Source organism: Mustelus asterias, chromosome 7 (genome assembly GCF_964213995.1).
Source record: "Mustelus asterias chromosome 7, sMusAst1.hap1.1, whole genome shotgun sequence".
Taxonomy (NCBI): domain Eukaryota; kingdom Metazoa; phylum Chordata; class Chondrichthyes; order Carcharhiniformes; family Triakidae; genus Mustelus; species Mustelus asterias.
The window spans coordinates 98,381,111-98,402,260 of NC_135807.1; the positions used below are offsets into that span (position 1 = coordinate 98,381,111).

Genomic DNA, 21,150 nt, shown 5'->3' on the forward strand with positions numbered 1-21,150 from the left:
TCACCAAAGAAATATTCCTAGGAGGAAGCAAAAAGATACAACTATTCAAGTATTTAGAAGTATAATCTCTGCAGATGGAAGGTGCAACAAAATAAGAATATCAGTGGAAATAGCTGTAATTAGTAAGAGACAGTTGTCAGCCAGAAAGTTGAATAAACATTTCAAGAAGTGACTTGTAAACAGCTTGATTTGGAGTGTCATTTGCAAAACTTGGACCTTATAAAGCAAGACCCAACTTGCTAAATTGCTTTGAAATATGAGTTTGTCGGAGAATGGAAGGAATCAGTTAGGTATAAAAAGTTAAAAATAATGAAGTTGAGGGGAGTGGGAAAAAAAATAAATTTGCTGAACATAATTAGAAAAAGGCAGAGAGAGCACATCCTAATGGGATGTTATGGAGGGAAGATTTCAAGGAAAAAGATGAAGAGAAAGCAAGGAAATGTCAATGTTAGACGGCTTAGAAACTGAAGGAAGTTACCAGAAAATGAAAAGTCTGACAAAGGATAGAGAGATATGGAGAAGGACCTGCCTTCAGGCAGAGTACATGAAGATGACCCCAGAAACCACTAAAATAAACTGTGAAATAAATTAGGTAAGTTTCCGAAAACGCACCCAACAACAAAAAGGACGCGCTATTTCTTCTCTCTTACAACCTACAAGTTTTAAAGGCGCTCATGAAGATTCTGCATCATTCCAGTCCCACAGTGTAACCCCGGAAGTGTTTGTCCAGGATCAGCTCGCGCGCGGCTCGCGGTTTCCGGTGAGCCCCCTGCCCCGCCCCCTGACGCCAGCGCCGGCGCCGCTCCCTCTTCCGCCATATTAACCGGGATCGGGCGGGGCGGGGGAAGAGTGAGTTGGTGAGCTGCGGGCAGGAGCAGTCGTTTCCCCGTCTCCCTCTGTACGGTGAGTTAGTGTTTCCAACTCCTGACACGGTCGGAACTCACGGATTGTCTCCCTGGGGATGGTTAGTCCCAGGACCGCGCCACCCTTCTCTGTACATGTCCCTCCACCCTCTTCTCACCCCGCTGGTGGGAGTCACTGTGTGCGCACTGAGGGGAGGTGGAGAGGAGAGATCCCGGGGGGGTGGAAGATCCAGGGAGGATGGGGATGGGTGGAGAGTTATGGGGGTGGGGTGGAGAGGAGAGACACTGGTTTCTCCTCATACCCCTCTCTGTTTCTCCGGCGGGGCGGGGGGGGGGGGGGGGAAGGACGCACTCTTTTATCCCCTCCCTCCCTTCCTCTGGGGATGGATGCAGAGGGAGGGGACACTATGTGGCCCTGGGCCTCTGACTCCCTACCCAAAGGGTTGAGCGGTGTAGTGGTGTTATGGCCTCCTTGACTATTAGCTGTATGGCCCTGTTTGTACTGGAAGTCTGTGAGGCTGATTGAATAGCACTGGGTGTTGTTTGAAGGCAGATGCCATGCAACGTCCTTTAACTGCAGATTCCCCATTCATACTCCATGGTGTTAAGTTCACTGTTATCTGTGCAGATTTTCAGTACTTTTTGTTGGAGGCCATTTGGCCTGTGGCACCTGTGCACAACTTTTATTCTATTTTAACATCTCTCAACCCTTCATGAGAAGATCTTGCATTTGTATATATTACAACAATGATTACTTGAATTGAAGCACATTTTGTGTAGTAGGTCCAATTAGCATTAATGGAAATGAATAACTAGGCTACATGTTGGCCTAGACACTAGTAGAACCACCTGCTTTTATTTTAGCAGTGTGCCTTAATCATTTACACCCACCAGAAGGTACAGACTGACTTCCTTTTAATATAATATTTCTTCAGTCCCACTGGATTGCTAGTCTAGACTATGTGCCCAAATTCTTGGCTGCACAACATCCTGACACTCAAGGTATTAGCAACTGTACTAAGATCATCCACTTTGGTATTTCTCTCTGTTTACTTTCCTTTTAAAAAGTTGTGATTAACTCTGAACTGCTGCCTGCGATAGTATATTTCATATCCTCAAACCAAAAGGTAAATTAAACTTCAAGTTGTATTTTTTGTTGTTGATTTGATCCAATTACAAATAAGTTTATTGGGGTACTTTTGTTCCAAGTACAGATTGTGTCCAGTTCACTTTCGGTGGGATGTCAAGGCCTGGTTAGGGAGATTTACTGGAGCAAGTCTGAGACACTCCTGTGTAGAAGGAACGAGAATAGTTGAATTGTTTACCTTTTAGAGCAAGGAAGGTTATGGATGTATTTGTTCATGAGATTTGAGCACTGCTGACAAGGATATAATTTCTTGGCTCCTCTCTAATGGTTCCTGAGGTGACGGTTACCTACCATCTTGACCTGCTGCAGTCGGTGGTGTAAGTACACCCACAGTGCTGTTTGGAAGGGAGTTCCAGGGCTTTGATCTTGTGATGCTGAACAAAAGGGAAGATAATATGGTTTCAAGTCAAGGTGGTGTGTGACTTAAAGGGCAACTTGCAGGTTCCTTCTAGATGGTATGATTATAGTCTAGGAAGGTGCTGTTGGAAGAGCTTTGGTATGTTGATGCAGTACATCTTGTATGTGATGCACATTGCTGCATCAGTGTGCCAGTGGTGGAGGGAGTGAATGTTTAAGCTATTGGATGGGGTGTTGTTCAAGCAGAAGGTGTCAAACTTGAGGGTTATTGGAGCTGCACTCGTCCAGGCCTGTAGAGAGTGTGCTTCACACCTGATTTGTGCCTTGTAGATGGAAGAGAGGCTGAGTTAAGAAAATTCCTAGCCTCTTGAGTTGATTTTGAAGCTGATCATGGTATGACTGGTCAAGTTTAGTTTCCAGTCAATGGTAACTCCCCAGGATGTTGATGGTGGGGGATTCAGTGATGATAATGCCATTGAATGTCATGGGAAGATAATTAGATTATCTCTTGTTGGAGATAGTCATTTCTGGGAACTTCTAGAAGTAGTGTTTATGCAACTCAGCCCAGGGCTAAATGTTGTCCACATCTTGGTGGATATGAGCACATTGAGGAATTGTGAATGTGAGCACTGCAGTAATTAGCAAACATCCCTGCTTCTGACCTGTGATGGAGGAAAGATTATTGGAGTGACTTGAGAATGTTTAGGTGCAGTTCCCTGAGGAACTCCTATAGTAATGTCCTTGAGCTGAGATAATTGGCTTCCAAAAACCACAACCGTCTTCCTTTACAAACTGAATGTTGAGCAGGTTATTAATGCATTAAGACTATTTTATAGCTCTGTTGGCACGTGACACCTACTATCGCTTGTGGAGAGAATTGTCAGATTGGATTTGTCCTGCGTATGGGCATGTTAGATAGGTGCTAGTGTTGTAGCTTTAACAGGATTAACTTGGCTAGAAGCATGGCTAGTTCTAGAGCACTGTCCTTCAGCAGTAGAATCAGGGTGTTGTTGGGGCCCAAATCCATTGCAGTAACAAGTGACCACAGCTATTTCTTGTGTGGAGTGAATCAAGTAGCCTGAATGCTGGCATCTTGTGGCTGGAGACCTCAGCAGACTGAGGGATCATCTACTTGGCACTTCTGGTTGAGGATGGTTACAAAGACTTCAGTTTTGTACTTGCATATAAGGCTCCATCCTCGCGTTGCTTAATCGTCCACTTCTAATCATCGGATGTGACGGGGCTGCAAAGCTTTAACCAGGCCCATTGATTGTGGAATAGTTATCTTGCATGGAGTCCTGTATTGTAGCTTTCCCAGAAAGGTTGGTCACTAGGTTTGATGGTAATAGTGGAGTGAGGGCTATGCTAGACCATGAGGTTAGACTGTGGTTGAATATGATTTTGCAGCTGCTGGTGGCCTAGAGCACCTAATCAATTGCGATTCTTGAGTTTCTGGATTGGATCAGTATCATCAACATGATCAAAAGTGTCCTCTATATGAAGATCTCCAAGACCTACGCAGTTGTCACTTGTGTGGAGATGCCGGCGTTGGACTGGGGTAAACACAGTAAGAAGTTTAACAACACCAGGTTAAAGTCCAACAGGTTTATTTGGTAGCAAAAGCCAGTTGTCACTTGACAGATGCATGCATCTGTGACCGGTAGATGGGTGAAAATGTGGTTATCATGTTGGTTCTTGCACCACCTTCTGCAAACCCACTCTTGGTAGATGTGCCCTTTAGGCCTCTTGTCAACACAAGAGCTAGTCTTGGTGATGGAATTCATGTCCTTGCATGAGACCTCATGGGGTCTGGAATCCATGTTGAGGATTCCCAAGTCTTGTTGCCATCTGTAGTTTATTTTGCTGGTGGGGTGGGTCATGCCCAGGAACCATAGAGTAGAATGGGAGAGAAAAGAGCTGACATTGAGTCCAGATGACCCTTTGAGCTTTGACAAAGGGTCATCTGAACTCAACATCAGCTCTTTTCTCTCCTTACAGCTGCTGCCAGACCTGTTGAGATTTTCCAGCATTTTGTCTTTTGGTTTCAGATAATCCAGCATCCCCAGTAATTTGCTTTTATAGAATGGGAGAACTATGGAATCCCTACAGTGCAGAAGAGGCCATTTGGCCCATCGAGTATGCACCTCTGATTCTCTGACAAAGTATCTTATCCAGGCCCTCTTCCCCTCCCCATCCCTGTAATCTCACATGGTGATGGAGCTGCTTTGGTTGAAGGTGCATTTCTAAGAATTCAGTTTTTTGCTTGACTAGCTTATGCGAGAGCCCCCAAATTTGACAGAAGCTCCCAGGTGTTAATGGGAAAGCTTTTGTAGGGCCTGTCTTGTGACTGTTTATTCACATAGATATTTGGTTCATCCGACATCTTCTGTACCGTAATGCCTGTTGGTGACCCACTTTTAAAACAGTCCATATCGAGCATTGGCGTCCCGCGCTCATGTTCGTGTCGCTATACTTGTAAAACTACTCGCCGCCACCCTCCTCCCGCATGTGATGCCGAGAGATTTGGAAGATTGCAATCAGGAGAAGAGTGGGTGGGTTTGGAAGGGCGTGTTTAATTTGGCTGTGTATCAAGGTTAAAACGTCGAGAGATTCTGATTGGGGATTTGAACCCGAACTGGTAAGGTTTCTGCGGATTTTAGCGACCGTAACTTGATTTTTACCAGCAGTATGGATAGGAGGTTTACGTTACACGCTGCTCTATTTGTAAACATTCTTTCCTAGACACACATCTGAATGGAGGAGGCTTTCAACTTGAGGCTGCAAACATTTTTTGTATTGCGCTATTGTCTGTCAGCGATTTGCAGACGCCGGGTCTCGTTGTTCACTCACTCTTACAATAGGAACCACACCCCAGGTTAAAGCAGGCGGCAGATAGCTGTGAAATGTGGCCTCGAGTCATTGGTCTGTGGAAAAACATTTTTAAATGTCGGTGGAATAGTCTCGGTACAACTTGACGGCACTCCTTAGAATGTTGCTTGCTTTTAGAGGCGATTGTCTAGATTCAGAGTGTAATGCAGCAAGAATGCTGTGCTCGGAGCTTGCTGATTCCAGGAATTGAACTCGGGCTGAAGACAGCGTTGGTGTTTTTGGGGAAAGAAAAGTAATGTTTAATAGCAAAAACTATGGTGAGAAATGAGAACTTGAGTCTCAAGGGAAGAGAGAAATGCTATCATGTTTAAATTTTTGGCAGTCCAGTGTTTCTGCATGCCATATTTATTCTTTCCGCCGCCTATACTTATATTCTGTTTAACTCTACTATGCAGTGTAAATCCTCAGAGGCTTCATCCCAGGTGACTGCCCATCTTGCTTTGCACCAGTTACAAGACGAGAGCCTTGGGATGGTTGCCTCCTGATTTCCCTGGACTCAGGCCGACTTGGTTGTGTTTGTCGATATATTCTCAAATGTTCAAATCTAAGATGCGAACATATGTCGAGAATAAAATGTCTGGCACCTCAAAGCTTATCTTTAGTATCCTGATGTCTGCCTGTCGTCATGGCTATCCCTGATTTTTCTACTTCTATTACCCGCCAAGAAAATTAATTTACTGAGCAAAGAGATTACTTGGATTAATGTGCCTTCAAAATAGTTAACAAACATGATTTTTATATGTCCAGCGGTTATAATCAGGCAAGCACAATCTCTGTGGTGGAGGCAAATTCAGTTGATGCTTTCAAAAGGCGATTTGTTAGCCATTTGTGGAGAAAGATCTGCAGGCCTTTTGGAGGGGAGGGGGGGGGGGAGGAGGAACAAGCTAAGTTCATAGAATCATAGAAACCCTACAGTACAGAAAGAGGCCATTCGGCCCATCGAGTCTGCACCGACCACAATCCCACCCAGGCCCTACCCCCATATCCCTTCATATTTTACCTGCTAATTCCTCTAATCTACGCATCCCAGGACACGAAGGGGCAATTTTAGCATAGCCAATCAACCTAACCCGCACATCTTTGGACTGTGGGAGGAAACCGGAGCACCCGGAGGAAACCCACGCAGACACAAGGAGAATGTGCAAACTCCACACAGACAGTGACCCAAGCCGGGAATCGAACCCAGGTCCCTGGAGCTGTGAAGCAGCAGTGCTGACCACTGTGCTACCGTGCCGCCCAGTTGCTCAGAGCAGGCATGGATACAGTAGGCTGAATGGTCTTTATCGTTAATATTCTACGATTCTATCCCAAGTACTCATGTAAATTTACCTTCAATATAAATTTGCTCCATAAATTTAAACTGGAATGCATTTAAGTCACTAAAGGTACACTGACATTCTGTCCATCACATTCAACATGGTTGATCACTCCTTCCTCCATTTCTTCTGATCCTCCTTCCATTGCCTCACCATTTTATTTCACCGTCTCAACTTAGCCAGATAATTTTCTAACATTTGTTCTCTCCCTACAATGGTTCTTTGTGTACCTCATGTTGCATTCTGAGACCTTTCCTATTCCTCATTGTGCTCAAGGATGAAGTCACTATCATAGAATGGTTATTGAACAGAAAGACCATTTGCTGCATTGTCTGTGCTGGCTTCCTGAAGGAGCAGTTCATCCAGTGCCACTCCCATGCCTTCCCTGTCTATCACTGCAATTTTTCAGTTAATGATCCAATTTTCCCTTTGAAAGTTTCAATTGACCTTCCCTTATCTCCCAGACCCTAGCCACTCGGTGTGCAAAGGATTTTCCTCATGCCTCTTTTTCTCTCTTTTTGCCAATTACCAGTTTACATACACACACTTGTGACACCAACACTGCTTCTCTGCTGTTACCCTCAACTCCACTTCCTGTGCTGTCCAACCCCTTACTCAACATTGTTCTAGCTAATTGTTGTCAACACAAACCATGCTCTTCAGGCCCTGGTAGAAACTCTGACAATTTAATCAAATATAGGGACAACTGCAAAGGACAATGGGATACTTAATGTGGGAAATACATTAAATATGGGGAGCTTGGAAAGTGAATGCTAGATTTAAGATTTGCAGAAGTTTTATTCCCTAGCAGTAATGATCTTCTGCCTGGAGGGCCATCAAAATTTGTCCCAAATTGTTGTAAGGTTAGAAGTTATTTATATATGATTTGACCTGATTTTAATAAAAAGTGACATGTTAAACAGGGGCTTTAGCAAGTTGAAGTGTCGAAACACGGCTGGGTTAATTTTTGATAACTTGGTAATCAGACATTTAAAATCCATTTTAGAACGCAAGTGGGGACAGGAGGAGGACCGTGTCCCCTCGAGCCTAATCTGTTACTTAATCACAGCTGATCTTTGACCTCAACTGCCCAATCCCCACAACCCTTGATATCCTTAGAATCTAAAAATCCATCAATCTCCGGCTTGAATATATTCAACCTCCACCAGCCTTTGAGATAGACAATTCCAAAGACTTGCAGCCCTGTGAACACATTTCTGTTCATCTATCTCCGGATAAGGAGGAAGCCATTCCAGGTTCTCCTTAGTTCAGAATTTGCTGCCAGGGAAAACAACCTCGGCATCAAATCCTTTTATCTGAGATCTTAGCTCATTTTTCTTAACTCCAGAGAATGTATGCCCATTATACTCTACCTCATTGGGATATTTTGTTTCTCTGTTCCTGACTTGAAGACATTTAAGAGTAAATTTTTGATTTCCTGATTCTGTAATCATGGTAAAAATCCCTAGCCTGTTTATCAAAGTTACCAACAGCTGTCTTGTATAATGGATTACTATAGGGAAAGCAGTCTTTTTTTTTGGTGTTTCACTGCAATTTTTGTGTGAACCCCTTAATTTGATTTGCCCTTTCTGTTTGACTGTCATTAGAGTTCGATCTGATTCCATGGTGTTTGCTCAAGGTGGTCCAATCACTCTTCAGTAGGGTTCATGGGTAGATACCCAAGATCTAGTCAAGACAAATGCACTCTAGTAAATCATTGCAATGGTATCCCCATAACATCTAAAAGTTTTACTTTGAATGTCAATACTTGGAATGATGAGCTTTTACATGTAATCTGTCCAATCTAAAGTGATGGAAGAGGCTGTCCATTTATAGCAGTGATGGGCAACCTAGGCTAGTGAGTGGGCCGCATGAGTGGCCCTCCTTCATCTCAGTGGGCCATGAGGTTGAAAACAGGCTTGTTCACTAACCATGACCCAAGTCTATTTACTCTCTGAATATTTTGTAACAAATTATGGAAAAATCATTTGCATATTAAGGTTAAAAACAAATATTTATACTTTGGAAATGCATGGCTCTCAGTCAGTGTGCAATCAGCATGCACCTCACTTACCTTTGCTTTAGATGTATATTACTTCAGTCATACCGATAGGGTTTAAAAAAAAAACTAAATGGATGAAAATCAGTGGAATGTGGAAACGGTTGACAATGTCTTGTAGGCCACACTCAAACCCTGATGTGCTGCATGTGACATCTGGACTGCAGGTTGCCACTGCTGATTTATATACTTCGTAGGTTCGTTAAGGGTTAGAAAAGTGACTAAGTGAAACCACTTCTGGAAGTCAGTTTCAGCAATGACAACCTGAAAAGTCAGTTGGAGTTTAGAGTAAGTGAAACCTAGTGTAGTTATGAACACTGATAGGACTTCTAAGGGACACATTTGCCACATAATTGTTGATGCTATCGGATTGTTTTTCTGTATTCTGTTGTAAAACAATGGTAGCTCACTTAAATTGTAAAATGTTCATGGGGCAATTTAGCATGGCCAATCCATCTACCTGCATCTTTGGACTGTGGAAGGAAACTGATTCACCTGGAGGAAACCCACGCAGACACGGAAAGAACGCAAACTCCACACAGTTACCCAAGGTTGGAATTGAACCCAGGTCTCTGGAGTTGAGGCAGCAGTGCTAACTACAGTGCCACACCATTGTACAGCATGATACCAGAAGTACGATAGAGGGTTAACATTGAGTTGACCAGCAGCTGAACTCAACCAGTTGCTTCCTTAGTGACTCTTTTGAACATTTTAGTGAGCTTGCAGCTTAAGTGATTCTGCTTCCATCAAAAACCTACGTTAGTATTTAGTGTATGTTAACGTTGATCCATAGAGATGAGTCAGCCACAATCTCTTCATAGTATAACAGAAAAGAGAACCCCTAAGTTCATATGTGGCAATTTAATGTTATTTAGTTCCATGCTTCTAAGTCACCAAATCAATCAGGCTTTAAATTCTCCAAGCTTGATTCGAGAGGCCCTTTGCAATAAGAACTAGATAGTGGTTACAGTTAGAGACTAGCTTGGATGGTGAGATGTACCTTTTTGAAATTAACTGTAAGAAGTTCTTGAATTATGTAATCTGAAGAATCATCTTGCTAAGCTTCTGTTCCCTATACAGAATAAACTTTTTATAAATACAGCTCGAGCAGTTGTCAGTTTTGTCACTTTTATTTGTGCATCTCTTGATTTTCCCTGCCCTGCTTTCCAAGCCCATATCAAGTTGGCCCTTGTGGTGATTGGTAACACAACTTCAGTTCACTGTACAAAGACATTGTCAGCCTTTAAAAAGTTGATCCTGGATGTCAGTTATGCTTGAAAGGTTGCATCTATTATATGCAGTTCTCCTGAGTTGATAGACTCCCATCTTGAACTGTGGCAACCCTTTTGATGATATGGAGGTAAATCCAGGATTTTGACCCAGTAATGAAGGAATAATGTCCAAATCAGAGTGTGTAACTTGGAGATGATGGTATTCCATGCCCTTGCTGTTCTATGCTATTTAATGATCGGGGACTGTCAGTTGCTATTAAACTAAACTGAGCTGTTGCTGTCCATTCTGTGCATATTGCAAACACTAACAATTGGCGGAAGGGATGGATCTTTCATCCAGTGACACTTTTGAGCTTGTAGATAGTGGTCTTGAGGGATGGGGTGAACCATTTGCACAATACCCAGCTTCTGTTTTGTTAAGATGTTGCTGTGGCTGGTTGAGCTCAGCTGCTGGTCAACTCAATGTTAACCCTCTAGCGTACTTCTGGTATCATGTTGTACAATGGAGTGGCACTGTAGTTAGCACTGCTGCCTTTCAATCCCAACCTTGGGTAACTGTGGAGTTTGCACATTCTGTCTGTGTGGGTTTCCTCCGGGTGCATCAGTTTCCTTCCACAGTCCAAAGATGCAGATAAATGGATTGGCCATGCTAAATTGCCCCTTAGTGTCCCAAGATGTGTAGGTTAGTGGGGTAAATGTGGGTTACAGGATTAGGGCCTGGGTGGGATGGTCTGAGTCGGTGCAAACTTGATGGGCCAAATGGCCTCTTCACTGTAGGGACTCTATGAATGGTACTTTACAGGTCAGCAATTGCGCCAATACTAAAATGATTAAGACCATCAGTGACACTTGGTAATTAATTTAAGATGGTGACAGTTTGAACTTGAGAAATGAAAATCAGCTGGTGTATGATTCACTCTTGGCCAGAGCATAGTTCTCTCAGTTGATGTAGTGTCTGATGGAATATCTGCAATTCTGCCTGTAGTATGCTTGTGTACTGGCAAGAGCTAGTGTGACTCATTTTTTAAAAATTGATTTGATTTTCCTTGAAATGTAAGTTTGACATGCTCAGCTGCAGGATTCTGCTTACACCCAGTTGTAAAAAGCAAAATTTGAAGACAAAATATGGTAGAATATTCTGCAACATTTTAACATCTTTATTCCCCTGTCCCGATCCACTTTTTTAAAGTGAAAAATGGCATGTTACTGTTAGAAAAAGTATGCCCATTGTGGCAGGCTACAAATGTATCACTGGGTGACACACTGCTAATTCTCGAGCCTTGGTGATTAACATTTACATTTGAAGTTCTGTGTAGAAAGAATATAATTGAGGTGAATGCCAGCAAAATGCATTAACATAGTAACTTCAACATAATAAAACTTTCATGACAGGAGCAACAATTAAAAATGACACCAATCCAAAGGAAATGTTAGGAAAGGCTGACCCAAGGTGGGCTTTAAGATGTACATTGGAAAGGGAAGAACGAGTGAAAAGGTTCAGTGGGTGGACAAGGTAGCTGATGGAGCAGCTGCCAATGGTGTGAAGGAAGTGCTCAATATACTAGAATTGGGGGAATGCAGTGTTCTTCAGAAATTGGAGGAGATTCAGAGGCTGAGGGAAGATTTGAGCACTAGGATGAGAATTTTTAAATTGAAGTCATTGTGGAGTGGGAGTTGATATAGGTCAGCAAGCACAGGAATGTATGGAATAGCATTAGAATCTGGGTAGTGAAATTTTGGGTGAGTTTAGAATATAGGAGGCCAGCCAAGAGAGCATTAGAATAGTGTAGACTGACGGTAACAATAGCACGGATGATGCGCTGAGGCAAGACCAGAGACAGGTGGCTTTATGGAGGTGGGAATAGACATTCTTGGTGGTAGATGATATAGGGTTAGAAGGTCAACTTGGGACCAAATAGGATGCTAAGGTTGCAGACAGTTGGGTTTTGCTTGCTGTTGGGTGGGAATGGAGCCTCTGGTTTGGTCTTTACAATATTTTAATTGGAGGAAACTTTACCTCTTAGTGGACTTGATATTGAACAAGCAGTCTGACAACATGGACAGTCAAGTAGAGGAAATTGTCATTTGCATACATGAAGAACCTGATATTGCATGATGTTGCCAAGGAGCAGCATGTAGATGAGAAATAAAAGGGTGCCACGGATCAATCCATGGGGGATTCTAGCCTTCTGTGGTGGGGTGGTGTGAAAGGAAACTTGCTGGATATTCCCTCTATCTAATTGGACCAACCACACACTTAGGCATTTTAATTTAATTTTGTAAAAGTTTCCTCAAGCTTTATTTCTGTTATAGTGCTTCAGGGTCTCAACATTATTTGTTTATTTTGTTGAACACTCAACAGCATTATTATGTAGGCCATGTGGTTAGGTATTTTGCAATGAGAAACTCGCCGACTTCCAAAAACCTTTTCATCACCAACAAAGCTCAAAGCTGCACTCAGTCAGGCATTTCATTGCTCAACTTAAGTTGAAAACCATCCAGATCAAGGCAGTCCACCTACCATCCCATCCACCAACCTAATGGGACTATTGTGTACCATGTACTAGATGCAGTGCAGCAACTTGCCAAAGCTCCTTTGATTGCTATTTTATCTACCTAGAAGGGCAAAGTTAGATGCATGGGAATGTTACCACCTCCAAGCCTCTCGCTGCCTTGACTTGGAAATATATTACTGTCCCTGCATTGTCACTTGGTCAAGATTCTGGACCTTTATTGAGCAGCATTATGGGAACACCATCAGTAGCAGTTCAGAACATTTGGGATGGATAAATACTAGCTAGCCTTGCTAGTGATTCCCACAGTGAGTCTGCAATATAGAGGGATCTGTGTGTCCATGTAAATGAATCATTAAGTCAGCATTCAGATAAAGCAAGTAATTCGGAAGGCAATTGGATGTTGGCCTTTATTGCAGGGGAGATGGAGTACACAAATAGGGAAGTATTGTGACAGCTGGACAGGGTATTGAAGTAGTGTACAGTTATGCTCTCATTTAAGTAGGGATATACTTGTGTTGGAAACAGTTCAGAGAAGATTCACTAGGCTGATTCCCGGGAGGAGCCTTGAGGAAATGTTTAGCAGGCTGGGCCTATACTTATTGGAGCTTAGAATATGAGGTGACAATGAAAAAAAGATTGAGGGGGCTAGGCAGGATAGATTGCAAGAGGATATTTCCTTGAGGGTAGGATCTAGGACTACGGGGTGCAGTTTCTAAATTGCTGTCTCATTTGATTAAGTTGAAGAATTTCTTCTGAGGATCATTAGTGTTTAGAATTCTATTCCCAACCAAATGGGGAAGGTTGGGTCATTGAATATTTTGAAGGCTGAATTGCACAGATTTTTTTGACTGGGATGATCAAGGGTTATGTGGGCAGGCAGGAAAATGGCAGGCCACAATTAGATCATCCATTATTGAATGGTGGAGCAGCTTCAAATGGCATATGCCTATTTGCGTTATGCTCAATGCATAAAGATTTTTCTGGTTATGACTGGAGGAGAGATTTCTATAGCTTCAAGTACGTGGCTGGAATTCTGGAGTTTGTTGATTTTGAAATCATGACTTTGTAACTGGAGTAATTTGTTGGAATGACTTCCATTTCTATAGTGCCTTTTAAAATCTGTGATTGATGGGGAAAGGAAAGCATGCAGAGCAATAATGAGAAAAACATGGGTCAAAGTTGATTTTAGAGGTTTGGAAGATGAGGGATGTAGCAAAGCTTGGAATTTTAGAGCAAATCTGATTTGAGGAGCTGTCCTGATATAGAACAAGGAGACCGAGACATTGGACATGTAAGGTTGGGGAATGTTGTAGAGCCAGGGTGGGTGAATTTATGCAGGGATATGTCAATAACTAACTTGTGTTGAAGATAGGGAAGGGTGGAATCAGGGAAATGGAAGTGATGGGCTCTGATACAGAGTAATAGTCAAAATATGCAGGAAAAAGGTTGGGCCTATATTAATTGGAGTTTGAAACCTATTGGATTCTGTGGGAGCTTGACAGGGTAGATTCTGAGGATGTTTGAGGAGGGGAAGATTAAGCTACATGTGTGGCGGCATGCCAAATTTAAATGGCTATACTTTGAAATGCATGGGGAATAGAGGTAAGAAGTTTAACAACACCAGGTTAAAGTCCAACAGGTTTATTTGGTAGCAAAAGCCACACAAGCTTTCGGAGCTGCAAGCCCCTTCAGGTGAGTGGGAATTCTGTTCACAAACAGAGCATATAAAGACACAAACTCAATTTACATGAATAATGGTTGGAATGCGAATACTTACAACTAATCAAGTCTTTAAGAAACAAAACAGCATGAGTGGAGAGAGCATCAAGACAGGCTAAAAAGATGTGTATTGTCTCCAGACAAGACAGCCAGTGAAACTCTGTGGGGGTTACAAATAGTGTGCCATGAACCCAATATCCCGGTTGAGGCTGTCCTCGTGTGTGCGGAACTTGGCTATCGGTTTCTGCTCAGCGACTCTGCACCGTCGTGTGTCGCGAAGGCCGCCTTGGAGAACGCTTACCCAAATATCAGAGGCCGAATGCCTGTGACCGCTGAAGTGCTCCCCAACAGGAAGAGAACCGACTTGCCTGGTGATTGTCGAGCGGTGTTCATTCATCCGTTGTCGCAGCGTCTGCATAGTTTCCCCAATGTACTATGCAGACGCTGCGACAATGGATGAATGAACACCGCTCGACAATCACCAGGCAAGACTGTTCTCTTCCTGTTGGGGAGCACTTCAGCGGTCATGGGCATTCGGCCTCTGATATTCGGGTAAGCGTTCACCAAGGCGGCCTTCGCGACACACGACGGTGCAGAGTCGCTGAGCAGAAACTGATAGCCAAGTTCCGCACACACGAGGACGGCCTCAACCGGGATATTGGGTTCATGGCACACTATTTGTAACCCCCACAGAGTTTCACTGGCTGTCTTGTCTGGAGACAATACACATCTTTTTAGCCTGTCTTGATGCTCTCTCCACTCATGCTGTTTTGTTTCTTAAAGACTTGATTAGTTGTAAGTATTCGCATTCCAACCATTATTCATGTAAATTGAGTTTGTGTCTTTATATGCTCTGTTTGTGAACAGAATTCCCACTCACCTGAAGAAGGGGCTTAGAGCTCCAAAAGCTTGTGTGGCTTTTGCTACCAAATAAACCTGTTGGACTTTAACCTGGTGTTGTTAAACTTCTTACTGTGTTTACCCCAGTCCAACGCCAGCATCTCCACATCATGACTAGAATAGAGAGGTGACAGCGTGTGGGGGAAAACTTTTTTAAAGTCCGTGGTATAAAAGCTGAGTGAAATTGATGGCAAGCTGATGTCCAGGTGGTGAAACGGATAAGACCAGAATCGATGGGCGCAGCTTTGAGATGAATTTAAATACTTTTCCCTATTAAAACTTTTCCCTATTAAAACAGCTGTTTCTGGTGTCTCAACCTCCATATGCAATCAAGACAGCCACTCATCCCCTAGGAATCACTGCTGATAAAGGGATAAATGCAATTTCTCCAACTGTCAAATTGAGAATCGGAAATCCTATTAAGGGCAGCATGTTAGTTTCCTATTGATGTTAAAAGTTTTCTCAATTTTAAATACCAGTAAGTTGTAAGACTGTTAATTTCTCAGCTGTTACTGCCAGTAGATCAAAGCCATAGCAAGAAGTCGCCATTCTGGCTGTCAGTACAATCAGGTCTTTAGAGTGATTTAACGATGAGACACGAGTCTCAGCTTGCATGTCCTTCAGTGATGCACTCTATTGCCTATCCTTCAAGAAAATTGAAATTGCCTGGAAATGTAGGTGAATCAACATTTGATATTGTAATTGTTGTTTAGTCACAGTACCAGTTAAAGCGGATGTAATTAATTGCCTTTGGGTGGATCTGGTTTATTGCCGTCTTCAGCAGTCAGCACTCACTCCAGTGCTGAGTGATCACAGAATCCCCTTTAAAACCAACCCCCCCAATTTTGTTAGGTGAGCAGCACCCCCAGCAAAATGAGACTCGCCATTATGTCCAACTGCTCAATACTGCATCTTAGCTAGAATATGGAAATAAATGAACATAATTTCTCTTCATTTTGGTCTCTTAGACAAGTTTCCATCCTGTAAACCATTTTGTATAAAATATAAATTTAGTCCCAGTATCAGCACCTTGTCCTGTCTTGCCTACCAACCTTTGCTGTCATCTACTTGGTCACAAACTAACTCAGTACTTCCATTGTCTATCCCATGGGTGTGGAGCTTGTGAACAGATCTGCTATGCAGATAGTGTCAACTGCTTCACCCAAAGGACCCATGTTGAGTCTCTAATCAGATCCTGCCGTTTCTGATCACCCCTTATGTTGAGTCTTAATAAAAATCTCTCCTCGTGCATTTAAAGTAACAATTTCAATGAGCTTTATAAGAGATTGTATGGAAATTTGCAACCTTCTCAACTAACTCCATCAATATTCAACTTGGAGGCTGACTTTCTGATGTTTTCTAAAATGCCTTGTCTTACAATGTTGAGGGTTTTAAGATTGCACATTCAGATTTTTGTTGAAACAAGTCATAAAATGGCAATTCTATCAGAGTTTAAAGGTTCACATCCCTCTGTACCTATCTTTTGCTCCTAATATAATAATCTCCTCCTCTCCATTTGCACATTTGGTTTCTTGACATTTGCCCACTTCCAGACTGTTGTATCTTCCTGACGTCTACTGGTTGCTTCCCTTTTGCATTTCAGCTATTCTCTTGTTTAGGCCTCAGTGAGTAGCTTGGGTAAACTATCTCAACATATAAAACATCCTTTAAATGCTCTAATTTTTCCAATCCCTCCTATTTGATTTTCTTGCATTTTATCACATCAAATTCTCCTCTTAATTGAAATTTTCTTCTAGATTTTACATTTAAAATTAATGAAACAATGAATAAGGGGATTACAAAGAAGGTCCCTCACTTGAATTTGGCTTATTACTTCCGCATTGGGAGCATTCAATGTTGACTTCTCCCTTTGGGTTTTAATAATTTTGAAGCACTTCAATAAATTACTTTGCACAAGTCTTGGCCGAGTAAGTCAGTCTCTCTGTTAGGGAAATTAATATCTCCATGATTCCATTCTTTGTGGTAACTAGTACACTCCTAATTTTTCCCTTTATCCTCCAGCTCAGCCCAATTTCAGTTCATGCTTCCAAGCTGTAGGTTGCACATCACGAGGCTAGTGAGACTTTTTTTAGGATGCTACCGAGACTTGATGGTTTGAGTTATAAGGAGAGACTGACTAGACAAACTTTTTTTCTCTGGAGCATGGGAGGCTTGGGGGTAATCTTATAGGGGCCTATAAAATAATGAGGGGCATATATCCACTAGATAGTCAATATCTTTTCCTAAAGGTAGGGGAGTCTAAAACTAGAAGGCATAGGTTTAAGGTGAGAGGGAAGAGATACAAAAGGGTCCAGAGGGGCAATTTTTTCACAGGGTAGTGAGTGTCTGGAACAAGCTGCCCAGAGGTGGTAGTAGAGGCTGGTACAATTTTGTCTCTTAGTGTTTAGGCAGTTACATGGGTAAAATGGGCATAGAAGGATGTGGGCAATTAGGACTAAGTGGTTTTAAAGGCATGGCATGGACAAGTTGGGCCGTAGGGTCTGTTTCCATGCTGTAAATCTGAGTAGGCCAGATGAGTGACCCTCCTTCATCTCAGTGGGCTGCAAGTTTGAAATTAGGCGTGTTCACTAACCATGAACAAGCCTGATATGTGAAAAAGATTAAACGCATTGAATACTAGTTTTAGAAAATGTTTAATCATTCATATATTAATGAAACTATCAAATGTTAAAAACAAAATAAATATTTACACTTTGGATAGAGGGCGCACATGGTTCTCGGAGTCAATGTTGTGTGCAATCAACATGCACCTCAGTTCACTTGCCCTTGCTTTACATGTGAATCATTTCATCTTAGCAGTAGGAAAAAAACTACAGACAGAAATCAGCAGAATGTGGCAAACCTGCACATGGACACTGCTCATCAAAATGTCTGTGGGCCACATGTGGCCCCCAGGCTGCAGATTGCCCACCACTGATGTAGATTGTCCCAGGTGCCATCGATCTGTTTTTTCCTCCCTTCATGAGATCTGCAGTTTGCTACTCCTATAGCCAAGTTTCGGTATTTATTGGCTCCCTATTTGACATCATTCTAATCTCTTCATTTTATTTTATTTTTTGTTACTGGTATTCATGTAAATACATTGTGCTATGGTTAATCTTTCCTAGAATTGATCTACACCAGTGATGTACAATCTAGTCTACTGACTGGGCCGCATGAGTGATCCTCCTTCTCAGTGGGCTGCAAGGTTGAAATCTGCAATGTGCACTAACCACGACTGTGAATTATGATTTAATACATGTCGACTATTTCAATGAGTTACAGAAAATGCTAAATAATTCACATTAGAACTGTCAACTTCAAATGGGAGAAATATTTACTCACTTTGCATATATTATAATTTGCTGCATTTATCAAAGCTAGTACCAGCTACAACTAACTGTTATACATTTCTTACACAGATATGTGCATTAAATATTTATTCATGTTTACCACTTTTAATAAACCCTATTGCTCTCAATAAACCTTAGCTGTGTTAATAGAAGCTAAATACTTTTTGCAATTTATTGGTAACTAAGGTTTTCTTAAAGATAAATTCTCAGTCTTGCTCTTTCTCAGGCCCTTTTATCCCTGCTCTGCTTTCATTTTGCAAACTCGCAGTCAGAACCCTGATGGTTGCACAGAGCCCACACCAGTCAAAGTTTGCCCACCACTGATCCGCTCCTTCTCCATTTCATTCCTTTCCAGCTGACTCTCCAGATTAATATGCCTCTGTTTAGGTGAAACTATCTAGGAGATACTGCCCTTCCTTCCCTTAATCAAAAGTTGGCCCAATGCTGAGAGTTTGAAACCCCCTCTTCTGAACCTTGTGTTGAGCTAAGCATTTAACATGTTTCTGTGCAGTTGTCCAGTTGCAAAGCAGGATGTATCTTGATTATTACCTTGTAAATCCTCTACTCCAATTCTTTCCCAAGTTTCTGAATTTATTTTAGCTCCTCCCATTTTTCATAGAATTCCTGCAGTGTGGAAGGAGGCCATTTGGCCCATTGAGTCTGCACCAACCACAATCCCACCCAGGCCCTATCCCCATAGCCTCATGCATTTACCCTAGCTAGTCCCCCTAACGCTAAGGGGCAATTTAGCGTGGCCAATCCACCTAACCTGCACGTCTTTGGACTGTGGGAGGGAACCAGAGCACCCAGAGGAAACCCACACAGACACGGGGAGAACGTGCAAACTCCACATTGACCCAAGCTGGAAATTGAACCTGGGTCCCTGGTGCTGTGAGGCAGCAGTGCTTGCCACTGCCACCGTGCCGCACTTGTACTGTCGATAATCTCTGGGTTCTTATCGTTCATTTGATCGAATCCTGCCATTTAAGAAGAAACTCACCATTTGGGAATACCAATCTGCCATTCATTCTTGTTACAATGTTACCTTTTTTAATTAAGACATTGTAGTAATTTCCGGATAAAGAATAAAAGTTTTTTAAAATGAGGAAAGGCCAATGTTACTAAGCTGGGGTGTGATTTGCCACAATTGAACTGGAAACAGCACTTGAAATCCAAGTCAAAGCAGTGAAAGGCGTTCAGAGATGAAGATTCTGAGCAAATGTTTACCAAGAAGTAAAATGGTGGGCCCCTCAATACTCATGATCACACTCAACTGTCCACACATGATTTGAAGTTAGCCATTGCTACATAGTGGGGGGATGAAAGGTGGCTGTTCACATCTGTTTCTGCACTTCATTTTGCTCCAAGCTCAAGGACAATTGAATTTTGAGTTTTGCTAAATAACCAGATAATAGGTGTAAATTCATGCGTGGTCTTGCCTTTTGACTGGCTTTTCAAGAGGGGGTTTTCCACCCATGGATATTTGTATTTTAATGACTTTCCAGAAGCACATTCAGACTTAATTCTTGTCCATCGAGAAATCACCTGACCGTTGGCCATCTTTGCAGCATATTGTAATTGTTATTAAAAGGAAAAATCAAAAGCTCCACATTGAAAAGTCCATATCCAAGTTAGGAATAGGATACATCTTAACTGGGCATGACAATTCATATTCGGTTTCAAAAAATAAAATGCATTTCCTATATACTAACACTGCTCAATTCCAAACTCTTGAATTAAAACTAGGGGAATTTCACAGTAACTTTATTGCAGTGTTAATGTGAGCCTTACTTGTGACTAAATTAACTTTTTAAAAGATTTCCACCCATCCTTTCTTGGAGGAATTTGAGTGTTTTAGAGGTGTCTATGGTCATTATGTCCCCAATCCATTTGTTACAGAGGGCATTCTAAGATTGGGGACAAAATCAAGGTTGTAGCTCAGGAACAGTAACCCTCGGTCTAGAACATCACTTTTCCAAATCTGAAAAATAAGGGATTCATTTATAGAAGCTCTAGTGGTAGATTGAGCTTATCTTGCCACTTCTTCACTATTGCTATCTCAGTAATGGGGATATGGAACTTGCTACTGCAAGGAGTGGTTAAGACAGATAGCTAGCTTCTCAATTGCATCTATGCTATGTACGTATTGGAGAAAGGAATCGAGGATATGTTGGGGTGAAATGTACAGAGATTGTGGAGTGTAAATACTGGCATAGGCCCATTGGGCCAAATTGGTCTGCTTCTGTATTATAATTCTATGTAACCATTATTGTGCTGCTTTCCTGACGCTGCCTAGTTGTTTACATTGGATTTCAAGGAATTTTACCTGATGGTATTGGTAGTAGTTCGCAAATTTTTAAATCTTCCACTCATCCTTCATTAGGTGTGGCCAACAAATACTGGCTTGGTGAGCAAAGCACTTAGTTTGTCCTGGATTCATTCTGACTTTTGCAAATGGCCTATGCCACATATTCCAAGAGTAGTGTGACACACAGCCCTAACTTCATGGCATGACTTAAGGCTGTTTGGATTTTGGGGTGTTAATTAAATAGAATTTCCACAGGTGTCAGTACTAGTCTCTGACCACATTTGGTGGTTTGTAGTCATGCTATCCATATTTTAAACTGTGGCTGAGAGAGCTGGTCTTTTGGTAGTACTTAATTACTGGATTTTGGCCTGATTTGAGCATTGTAGGCTAGTCTATAATTGCTAATCACCAATTGCGAAGGTAGGTGAGAGCTGCTGCCTTTAACTACTGCAGTCTATCTAATGAAGATATGCCCACAGTGCTGTTACAAA

The 21,150-nt window shown here is 42.2% G+C and overlaps 1 protein-coding gene across 2 annotated transcripts in view; it reads left to right on the forward strand.

The window, feature by feature from the left end:
- The first annotated feature begins 806 nt into the window (after positions 1 to 806).
- Positions 807 to 21,150, forward strand: part of LOC144495871 (ras-related protein Ral-A) — a 70,559-nt gene continuing 50,215 nt past the window's right edge. Inside the window, exon 1 of one of the 2 annotated variants that reach the window (XM_078216546.1) lies at positions 807 to 903. The gene's annotated coding sequence lies outside the window, so the exon portion shown is untranslated. The remainder of the gene's footprint in view (positions 904 to 21,150) is intronic. The other variant, XM_078216547.1, reaches the window with a different exon arrangement.